The 12146-nt window shown below is 44.0% G+C and overlaps 1 protein-coding gene across 3 annotated transcripts in view; it reads left to right on the top strand.

Annotated features, from left to right (window-relative positions):
- The window catches only part of APBB2 (amyloid beta precursor protein binding family B member 2), a gene marked incomplete at both ends in the record, with an annotated part of 118071 nt that overhangs the window by 99497 nt on the left and 6428 nt on the right, over positions 1 to 12146 (top strand). The gene's annotated exons all lie outside the window — the stretch shown is intronic.

Here is a 12146-nt window from a genome sequence, read left to right as displayed (position 1 = left end):
AGACCGTCTGATCCAACCTTTCATGGGAAAGGGAACCTAGATGAGTCCGTCTAGCACCCTTTCCAGGCACTTTCTGAAAACCTCCTTTGATGGGGACTCTACCATATCCCTAGAGAGGTTGTTCCAGTCAATTAATTGTTTTTCACAAGGAGCCACATGGAGATTAAAAGGGGCAACAGGTGCAAGTTGCACCAGGAGAGGTTTCTTCTCAAAATAAGAGAGAAATTAGGTCTCTAGCTATGTACATGTGCATCTATGTATGGCTTACATTTCAGTGTTGGACAGAAGAATCAGCTACCCATATGCAGGTTTAGTTAAAACCTGGCTTAAAAAGTGTGTATTTATTCCAGATCTTCTTACTAAGCAACAGATCAATCCCTATAAGCTTTGCAAGCTTGGTAAAGTGAGATGTCTAATGGGAATTGGATCCCTTCCCTTCAGTGTGCTCTGTCATTAATCCTGCCCTTATTACTTGAGATGGGATGAATTTTCCACTCCACTACTTTTTTCTCAGAGTCCAATACAAACTAGGATGCTGTATGGTCCCACATTTTTGTGCGCAGTGCTTGAACCTTGCTCGCATGCTCGCTGGAGGTGAGACCTTCTTAAAAGAGGGGAGTTTTGAGATGCATGCAGGGGCAGGAAGGCAGGAGTAAGACTAAGCAGTTCTCTTCTGGAGAATGATTATTAACTGTGTAGAGACACTGTACATTGCATAAAGTGATGTCCTGTTTTTAAGGAGGGCTGGGCAGAAGCAGGCAGCATCCCACCTCATTCCCAGCACGGGTAACCCTTTGTGGTAATGTGATGGGAAACTGTGTGCTTTCATGTGATGGCTCCAGAAGTGCACGTGTACCTGCGAACTCGCATTGCTGGTGTTCCATGGTGCCTGGTGTGACCTAGAAAGCAGGCAGCAGGGGCTCAGGCAGGGAGCAGGGCAGAGCAACTCGCCGGGGGGGGGGGAAGGGATAATGGTTAAATTGTGATTGCAAAAGTGCTTCAGAAATGAAGGTATGTAGTGATTTTATACATCCTGGCTTCAGCTCAGTGCTTGTGTGAAGTTGCTCCCCAGGCTGTCACTTCTTCACGGTACAACTTTCAGAGGAGCCCAGGTGACCTTGGGGCGTGAGCTTTTGGAAAAGGCATTAAACAAAATCATTACAATCTTTCTACTCTTTCTATTTAAACAATGTAAGGTTTTCACAGCCTGAGGAATTGTTCTGGTTCGTTTCATCTGTGTCTGCTTTAAATAACGTCATTTTGAAAGGACAGTCCATACACTTTCTTGTGTCTGTTTATGCGTCCTGCATACTACTTCCCAGACTTGCGTGTGGTATTTTAAGCTTGGTTACCTCCCACTGTTGATATGTCTGTGCTGCCACTCTTAAGTTCAGCTGATGCCTGTTGGCTTCATTGCATGTTTCCAAAAATACGAACTTCGGAGCAACAGGATTCAAGGAAAATAAGTATCTAAAGGAAATAGTGTCAGTATGCTTAGATACACTATGCTACAAACAAACAGTGAATGTTAAATGTACAGCACTTTCAGCTACACTGTCTCATCCTATGCTGGAGCTCTGACTGCATGAGCGCTTTCTAACTTGCTCTTTCTATTTCTTCATGCTTCCCTGGATTCAGAGAGAGGTAAATGATTTTTGGTTTTCAATTTTCATGTGTATCTTTCTGGCATACATCAAACAATGTTGTATCAGTTTGCTTGTATCGGTGAATAGAAGCTAAACTTCAGAGAGTATCTCTCTGTCACCTTGCTATTAATGGTATCGTCAAGTTGATATTGCCTGTTGGGTCTTTTGGGTTTTTTTTTTCCAGGTCCCAAACCCTCTAGTACTAGAACAGTTTAAAATTATGCATAGCAGTGGGGTTTTGATATTTGCTTCTGGTGTTTGAGTTTAAAATTTAGATGTTGTTGTTCTCTGCAATCTGAAATGCAAGAAAGTTGTATTAAAATACTGAATTCCCACCTTTTACTTAAAAAATGAAAAAAACATGAAACTGGTAGTGGTTTGGGGTTTTTTTTTGGGGGGAGGGGAATTTTTTGGTGGTGCTTGGTTTGTTGGGCTGGGTTTTTTTCTTACCCACCCCTCCCCGGTAGGGAATTTCAGAGCTAAGTTTAGCAAGAGTTGGAAATGTCAATGTTTATTTCCTATTTTTGGTATTTGTTTCAGATCCGGCTGGGTTGGTTGCTTGTCTTGTGAGTTAGAAGAAAAGTTGTCCCCAGCATGTTTGATTTGTTTAGATGTACAAAGGGATCGTTTGGGATTCTCTACAATGCTTCCCGTTTCATGAGAGTTCAGACAGTAAGGCATTGTAGTCAGGTGCTTTGCAGCACAAGGGCTGCAGCCACTCCAAAGGCTCTTGCTGATAGAATTGCATCCCACAGATGAGATTCGGGGTTTGTTTGCTCTTCTAAATTGCAGGGGCTTGAAAGTGGTACTGGGCAGAAGGAATGTGGTTTAGAGATGTGGACCGTTCCTCGCGTTTGCTTTGTGGAATATAATGAGAACCGTTTCCAGGCTTCACAGGGTTTTAATCAATTCTTTAGGCAGTGTTGGCCTAGGGAAATGTTTGAACTTTCTAGATTATGGCTTTGCAATCTAATGTAGATTTCATGCATGTGGGAAGTGATGATCCTCTCAGACTAACACTAGCAAAAGTGTGCTGCAAGCAGATTTGTGGGTAGTGTCTGTGCACGGTTGCTGTGTTCTCTGTCTGAATAATAAAGAATAAAGGAGAACTAGTAAGCATTGCTTATAAACCAAATCACATCGCAGAGATTAACTGTTCTAGTCTAGTTTGTCATCTTCAGTTAAATCTGTAGTAGTGCTTTGAGCATCTCAACCTGATGTATTTGTATTTGATGTATTTGTATTTGAATACCTTCAAATATTCCTTATAAACCAAGGCCCACATCTTCCAGTTAGATTTGGAATATTGAAGCCTTGTTAAAAATACCTGAAGTACTTCCTTTTCAAAATTAAATTTCTAGGATTTGCTGCAAGAAGCTGTTCAGATGTTCACAGGAATAATAACACACTCACTCACTTAAAGGAAATTCAGCATTCATCAAAAATGCTAGACTGGCCACCCTGAGGAGTTAAACTACCACCACTTTGTGATGCTGCAAAGGAGAGGCAGCAACTACAATGGCCTTGAGAACCTACCTTATTTGTATGCCTTTTCTTTGAGAATTAGCACAGGGTAGGAAGCAGCCCCCTGGCTGTGCACATTTCATAAATGTTGTGAAACATTTAAAACAAAAACAATCACTGTGAAAAATTTGTAGCGATAAAGTCAATGGTCAGTGGTTTTCACAGGATCTGTCCCAGAAGTTGTCTTCCTTTAAGTCCTTTTATAAAACAAGCTGAGGTCTAAGCTGCTGCTTGACTTTCCAGTTTGTCACGTCTGTCTAGCAGTTGGTGAGCAGCAGTTAAGCCCCATCCAACCCCTTAGCACCAGCTAGATGTGGCACATTGTTAGCTGGGACTCCTCGTGCTGCCAGTGCTGCAGAAGCAGAGAGTCCTCAGGGCAGTCTTGGTGGTGACCATGGCACATGTGATGGCTTTAAACTGACAGAGGGGAGATTTAGATGAGATATAAGGAAGTTCTTCCTTGTGAGAGTGGTGAGGCACTGGCAAGTGCCCAGAGAACTTGTGGCTGCCCCATCCCTAGCAGTGTTCAAGGACAGGTTGGACAGGGCTTTGAGCAACCTGGTCCAGTGGAAGGCGTCCCTGGCAGGGCGTTGGAACTGGATGATCTTTAAGGTCCCTTCCAGCCCAAATGAGTCTGTGAATCCATAATATGCTGTCCTGACAGGAGTACTTTCAGCCATATGATTGTGAGCTGAGGCTGGGAATGAGGACCAGCATGGAACATAATAAACCTTAGTACAATCTGTACTGTTGTCATTATGTTAATATGCCACAATGTCATTACATCACTATGCCTGCAGCTCATGGATCTGGAGAACTTTGATACTGAATTGTGCTTTCCCATGATTCCACCTACATCAGTCATAGAATAGTGCTAGACCACTCTCCATCATCTTTACCAAGTCTTGGGAAACGGGAGAGGTGCCTGAGGACTGGAGGAAAGCAAATGTCACTCCAGTCTTCAAAAAGGGCAAGAAGGAGGACCCGGGTAACTATAGACCGGTCAGCCTCACCTCCATCCCTGGGAAAGTGATGGAACACCTTATCCTTGATGCCATCTTAAGGCATGTCAAGGATAAGAGGGTTATGAGGGGCAGTCAACATGGCTTTACCAAGGGGAAGTCATGCTTGACCAACCTCGTAGCCTTTTATGAGGAAATAACATTGTGGATGGATGATGGCAGAGCGGTGGATGTGGTCTACCTTGACTTCAGCAAAGCATTTGACACAGTCTCCCACAGCATCCTCATAGCTAAATTGAGGAAGTGTGGCCTGGATGATCAGGTAGTGAGGTGGACTGCGAACTGGCTGAAGGACAGAAGCCAGAGAGTTGTAGTCTATGGGGCGGAGTCTAGTTGGAGGCCTGTATCTAGTGGAGTGCCTCAAGGGTCAGTACTGGGACCAGTATTATTTAATATATTCATCAATGATTTAGATGAGGGAATTGAGTGTACTGTCAGCAAGTTTGCTGATGACACTAAGCTGGGAGGAGTGGCTGACACGCCAGAAGGCTGTGCTGCCATCCAGCGGGACCTGGACAGGCTGGAGAGTTGGGCAGGGAGAAACTTGATGAAATATAACAAGGGAAAGTGTAGAGTCCTGCATCTGGGCAGGAACAACCCCAGGTTCCGATATAGGTTGGGGAACGACCTGTTAGAGAGTAGTGTAGGGGAGAGGGACCTGGGGGTGCTAGTGGATGGCAGGATGACCATGAGCCAACACTGTGCCCTTGTGGCCAAGAAGGCCAATGGCATCCTGGGGTGTATTAGAAGGGGGGTGGTCAGTAGGTCGAGAGAGGTCCTCCTTCCCCTCTACTCTGCCCTGGTGAGACCGCATCTGGAATATTGTGTCCAGTTCTGGGCCCCCCAGTTCAAGAAGGACAGGGACCTGCTGGAGAGAGTCCAGCGCAGGGCAACTAAGATGATTAAGGGAGTGGAGCATCTCCCTTATGAGGAAAGGCTGAGGGAGCTGGGTCTCTCTAGTTTGGAGAAGAGGAGACTGAGGGGTGACCTTATTAGTGTATATAAATATATAAAGGGGGAGTGTCACGAGGATGGAGCCAGGCTCTTCTCAATGGCAAACAATGATAGGACAAGGGGTAATGGGTATAAACTGGAACACAAGAGGTTCCACTTAAACTTGAGAAGAAACTTCTTCTCAGTGAGGGTGACAGAACACTGGAACAGGCTGCCCAGGGAGGTTGTGGAGTCTCCTTCTCTGGAGGCATTCAAAACCCACCTGGACGCATTCCTATGTAACCTTATCTAGGTGTTCCTGCTCTGGCAGGGGGATTGGACTAGATGATCTTTTGAGGTCCCTTCCAATCTCTAACATACTGTGATACTGTGATACTGTAATCATAGAATAGTTAGGGTTGGAAAGGACCTTAAGATCATCTAGTTCCAACCCCCCTGCTATGGGCAGGGACATCTCACACTAAACCATGCCACCCAAGGCCTCATCCCACCTGGCCTTGAACACCGCCAGGAATGGCGCATTCACAACCTCCCTGGGCAACCCATTCCAGTGCCTCACCACCCTCACAGTAAAGAATTTCTTCCTTATATCCAATCTAAACTTCCCCTGTTTAAGTTTGAACCCGTTACCCCTTTTCCTATCACTACAGTCCCTAATGAAGAGTCCATCCCCAGCATCTCAAAACCATCTTTCTGGCTAATGAGGCAGTGGTGGCAAGGCTGGCAGGAGTCCTGTCCCCTCCCCACAAGCGGAGGTCGTGGGCAGCATTGAAACACAGGAAGCGCATCTGGGAAATGGCTTCTGCAGCTTCACAAGGATCAGGCTGCAGGGCGGAAATTGGAATGGAAGTCGTGCAAATACTTTCAGGCTTGGAAGTGCTGGGCTCTGAAGGGCTGAACTGGGTATCAGACCTATCAGCTCTATAAGGGTTTTAACACATTTTGGAAGCACACAGCACTGTGGCAATGATAAAACATCAAAGAAAAACCGTCAGACTGTGTGTGTTTCAGGGCTGCCAGATTAAAGCCTCCGAGTATTGCACAAAGTAGCCATAGCTCCTCCTTGAGAGTTAGCAAATGACGTTATCAGGGAATGAAGCAAACAGCCTTTCAGCAGGGGATAATTTGCCCTACAAACTTTATGCATGAATTAGAAAAACAAGCTATGCTGTGTCAGTGCCAGACCATTTAAGGAGAGTTTCATAAATGCAGAACTGATGTTTTGCTGCAAGGAAACCCATTTTCAAGTTGTGTGAGGGCCAAAAAAAGAAAAGTCTCCCAAAAGTCTGTGCTTGGAAAGGCGTTTTAACTACATAGATCAAAAATTAATGACCAGGGTAGTGTAGTGGTGGCCAGGTCTGCCATTCTGGGTTGTAGCCAGGGAGCAGCCAGAGAGCCAGGAGCAATGTGGGGGGGAGTGCTTGGAGTGAAGAAAAATTGCAAGGCTTTTGTGTGTTTTTAGGATTGCCAGCAACTGTCAGAAATGTAGGGAGACGTCATTCTCTCCCACATCTCTCCCAACTCTAGTCACTGAGGAGGAGGAGTACGTGTGGTTAAATGCACTGTAACTACCTGGGAGAAATGGGAAGGAGTCTCGTGGGACTAGTCATTTTTCTTCCTCCTCCTGCAGCATTTGATTCCAAAGTAGTTGGTATAGTCACCTGGAGAAGGGGCTGTGGGTTTCCTTTGGAGGGTATGGAAGAGAAGCAGTGGTTTCATTCAGTTTCATTCTGGTATCTGGTAGGTGAAATGGAAGTTGAAATGTCCTCACAGTAAATTTTCTACAAACCAATTTTGCAGCTTGTGTGAATGCTGCTTGTTCCATCTAGTTCTGGTTTCTTACCTTTGGGGTTTTCTCCCTAAATTCACAAACTCCTTGATGTGACCCTAATAAAAAAAAACAAACAAGTGAACTGAACAAAGTCCCAGGCTTCATTTCAGCTATAAATCATTCCTCTTTCTCCTATGTGAAAAAGCAGACTTGATTAAAAAAATGAAGTGTTAATCCAGAAGGTCTGTAATTTCTGTCATACATATTACTGCAGGGCTTCTTGCACCTCATCTTCTCTGCTGGTTGTGATACAAGAATATTTGTGTGTCATGAAAAAAAGCCCCATCAGAGCGTGGTCTTGTTGGTGTTAGATTTATCTGTTTTTCTTCTTATGTCTCTCCTCTCACTGTCTGTCCTTTATCCTCCTCTGCTGGTGAATGGCAGCCTCCTGCCAGGTGCTTTCTGACCCCACTCTGCTGTTGCAATGGCTGCTCTCCCCTTTTTTAATTCCTGCTTTCACAAATCACTGGTCAGCTGTTTGAGAAGCCTGAAGGTTATAGACTCAGGAGATGGTTCCCCACAGCCCAGCAGTGTGCACTTCGTGACCCTGCAGTCACAGGAGTCTGTACACCAGTACATGGAAATCAACAGTCATCTTCTGTAGGCTGTTCTGGATGAATTTCAATCAATTTTAAGCCAAGGCCAGGTGATATAATTTTCTGGTTCAAGGATTCTTGTTACAATTTGTAATACGTAAATCTTTAAAGCAATTTAAATTTTCCTGCCTATCATTTTAATGCAGTTGTTTTGAATAGCAGCAATTTAATTGCGATTGATAAGAGTAAAAAAATTATTTCAGACTTCAAGGGTAGGGCCTTGGGGTTTTGTTAACTAAAAAAAACCCCAAACCAGCCACAGTTCTACACTCCTTTGAAGAAATAAGTTAACACTGAGAAGGTAATGGAGACTGTGCTGCTCTTTCAGGCTGTGCTTAACTGGGATGCCTCCAGCCTAAAAGAGGCAAATGGCAATGACTGGTACTCGAACAGGACAGCATTAACATAAATTGTGTTTAATGTCATTCTATTCACCCAAGGTTGAGCAGCTAAATGATGCTTAGCCAGGTTTTAAATAGGTATGGCTATCTAAGGTTTAGTCAATTACTGTAGACATTGCCAACTGAGGAGAGGAAATAAAAATGAAATTCCTTTCTCCTTAGCACCTTACGTTGTTCTTGCAATTCTCTAAATTGTTTTATAAATGCCTGTCTCTGGTCCTGTACTCTTTCAAAATACAGAGATCTCTACTTAATTTTTACCTGTTGAATGGAACCAAAGTTACTCACTTGTTCAGCAAAATAATTCTCTTACTTATTTTTCTAGTTTTCTCGCTCTTTTCCAGAGTACTGATTTATATGCAGTTCCTGTATCTGGGAAGATGATTTAATAAAACTAAAAAAACAAGCAACCTACTACACAGTACTTCTTCTCTATAATCCTATATCAACAGAAGGGGTGTTATAAAGTTTTAAGAATATACAGCTTTTTTCTTCAACAAAGTATCATTGATCAGTATCACTGTTTGTGTGCTGTCAGAAGGGAGAAGGATGGTTTGTGTGCTAATTTTGATTGATGATTTGAGTACAGCTGGTGCTGGCGGAGTTATGTATGATGCAGTACCACAGGTTTTGAACAACTCAGATTTCCAACTCTGTCTTGGCAGATTTACAGATGCAGGCCCTGTTGTCTAAAGGTTTATGTATATTCACAATCCATGCATGTAATTAGCTGATTTACTTTTTCAAGCTGAAAAGATGAAACACTGGTGTGTGAGTCTGAAGCACCACCACACTTTTACTAGCTTTCAGTAGCTGAAACTGATGTACTAGCTGGTGTTTCATGTTCTCCTGTAGTTGTGCCATACTGCCTTGTTTACGAATTCATACCATTACAACCAGAAATACTTACAGAAGCTGCAGGGCCAAGTGCTGGAGAGGCTGACTTCGTGTTATGTGCACCACTGCAGTACGGAGGCAGCACTTGCTGAGCCCAGGCACAGGCCAGGTGCCCCTGGTAGCACCTTCCCTGCACCCTCCAATCCCCTTGCAGGAAGGAAGTGGTGTTTTTGGCACTTCTTCAAGGTGATTCAGCACAAGTGGAATTTCACAGGACAAAACCGAGACATCTTGTGCAGCACTGCAGGCTTCCCAGGCCACACACCCAGAGACCTGCTGCAAGCAGTATAGTTATCAATGTTTCTTCAAGAAGAACCCCCCGGTATCCAGCTGGGGATGAAGGAAGGCATTGAGAGCAGCCCTGCAGAGAAGGACTTGGGGGTACTGGTGTATACCTCTCACACTGGTGGATGAAAAGCTGGACATGACCTGTCAGTGGGCTCTCAACAGCCCAAAAAGCCAACCGTATCCTGGGCTGCATTGAAAGGAATGTGACCAGCAGGTCAAGCGAGATGATCCTGCCGCTCTGTTCTGCTCTTGTGACATCCCACCTGCACTATTGTGTTCAGTTCTGGGGCCCCCAACACAAGAGGGACATGGACCTGTTCGAGTGAGTCCAGAGGAGGCCATGAATGTGCTCAGAGGGATAGAGTACCTCTCCTATGAGGAAAGGCTGAGAGCTGGCCTTGTTCAGCCTGGAGAAGAGAAGGCTCCAGGAAGACCTTATCGCAGCCTTCCAGTACCTCAAGGGGCTTATAAGAAAGATGGGGACATATTTTTTAGTAGGACCTGTTGTGAAAGGACAAGGGGTAATGGTTTTAAACTAAAGGAGGGTAGATTCAGACTAGGTGTAAGGAAGAGATTTTTTTACCGTAAGGGTGGTGGAACACTGGAACAGGTTGCACACAGAAGTTGTGGATGCCCCATCCCTGGAAACATTTAAGGTTACATTGGACAAGGCTCTGAGCAACCTGATTTAGTGGAAGATGTTCTTGCGCAGTGCAGAGGGGTTGCACTCGATGATCTTTAAAGGCCCCTTCCCACCCAAACCATTAAAAAAAATTAGTTATGCAGCAGTCTGTGGAGGAGAGCATTACGTGGCCTATAGGTTATATAGGCCTATAGGTGGCCTATAGGGCTGCTACCAGCTCTGTCAGAAAATCAACACATTGCATTTTGACTAAAAATAACATCTTTGTGGGCAGTATCTGCCCTTTGACAATGAGCAAATTTTTGTTGCATGTAAAGGAGAAGGGAGAAATCTTAATGAAGCTGTGGTACCAAATCCGTGTCTGTTAAATGAACTGTGTTTTCATATTGCAGTTAAAATATTTGTAAGTGAAGGCATTTAGACTCCAAAATGTGAAGTCTGAAACTTAGAGCATTTCAAAGATGGCAGCTAAACCCAAACACAGAGAAAACAGAACTCCTGCATGCTTAGGATATCTGGAAATCCCTCACTTACAGCTCTAAAACCAGGCAAGGTCTCTTCAGAGCTCAGGATATTGTATGTGGATTTTCATGAGCCTGGCATTTCCAAAAACCTGCTTTCAGGTCTTTCAGGAGCACCAGCAATATTGAAAACTTACTTCAAAAGGCAGAGATCTCAAAGGTTTTTTATGTGGTTCTTGGTTTTGCTTTTTTCCCCATAGGTGCTAATTTTTCATAGGCCGTAGCTGAGCCATGCCCCCTTCTCTTAGTCTTATTACTAGAATCTAGATGGGAGTCTGCAATTTGCTTTTGAAATGTTAAGCTAGGAGAAAGCCTTCTTAAAGCAAGGCTTGGCACATGTACAGATGACTCAAAAAGCATCAACTTTTTTCCGAGAGCAAGATTCCAGCTGTAACTCAGCATCTTTTGAAATTCCAGTGCAGAAAAAGGGAGCATGCCAGAAGGCTCTTGCAGATTGTGGCTGAGGTGCTTGGGGTGTACTGTGTTTCTGCATGGTTCTGTCATGTGGAGTTGTTTCCAAATCTCAGCTCCTGGTAGTTTTGTGGGTGTATTTTAAAGTAGTATTCACCAAGCTATTATTCACCAGGTTGCAAAGCAGTTAAACAGAGGAACAACCTGTACCTGTCACTGGGCTGCAGGCAACTGCCCTTTTCATTGCAAGGCTCATTAATGACAAAACCTAGGCCGCTGAATTAGGTACAAGGTACTGAACTGCAGGACAATGTTCATATCTCATACAGAGCTGGAAGTCTGGCTACCCATCTGCAACAGTCTGGTTCTCCCTGGATAACTTCAGTAGAAAATTCTTTGATTCATTGGGCATCTATGATGAACAAAGAAATTGGCAATCCATGCTACATTGAACCCTGCTCAGGATATTTACAGACTTTAGTATAAACTGAAGTATTCCTGTATATAAAACCTGTAGTTTAGGAATAACCGTCCTATCTCTTCACCAGTTAGAATGTTGCTTCTGATTATTTATGCATGAAGAGAAAAGGCACTGAAAGGAGACTTCAGGTATAAGGAGCTTTTGGGAGCTCCAGCCTCTCTTCTCTGGTCTAATTCTAGTTAGCTACTCAGTATAGCTCTGCTAGGCGTGCAAAGTCCCAAAGATATCTGGAGACAGCAGAAAGGTCTGAAAGTAGGACTGGGCTATGGTTGCTCAGAGGACATGAAGAAGTAGAGGTTCAAGGCCAGGGAGCAGAGTCTGCTATAGCAGGAATGGCAACCAGGCAAAGCCAGGCTTATTCGTGACTCAGTATATACCAGTTGGGTTTGTCAGAAGAGCTCCAACTCTTAATAGCCTGGAGACAAATAAACACAATCCCAGCACTTCCATTGCTCATGCTAGACAGCTGCGCTTTGCTGTGGTGACCAGCCAGTGCAGGGCAAAAATCTCTTTTGTAGGGCAGCTTTATTTAACTTTTGAAAAAATAAGGTCAGAAATTTGGGCCAATTAGTGTGAGCAGAGCTCAGCAGGTTCACGTTTCCCTTACGCAACCACATCTCTAATTAACTATCTGCATATTTTAAACACTTTATGTAGTCCTTTGAAATACTTGTATGCTGTTTCTCAGGGGTTTTAGCATTTAAGAGCTGCATGTGTTTTCTGGCTTAATTTGTAATTCTCTTCTCCACTTAATCTTCAATAAAATATCTGAGTGATTTTTTCCATGTGTTTCCAATTGCAGTTGGAATTACGGGTTGGCAGTTGCACAGGTCAGGAAACTGTAATGAGCTGTGTCGTAATATAGGCTAAGCATCAAACTTCAGATACATGTTTCATGGGTATGCAGCTTATTACATTTGTGGATCTGCTT

This window comes from Psittacula echo (genome assembly GCF_963264785.1).
Source record: "Psittacula echo genome assembly, chromosome: 1".
NCBI classification, from domain to species: Eukaryota; Metazoa; Chordata; class Aves; order Psittaciformes; family Psittacidae; genus Psittacula; species Psittacula echo.
The sequence above is the reverse complement of the archived record's forward strand: the minus strand, read 5'-3'. Positions and strand labels throughout refer to the sequence as shown.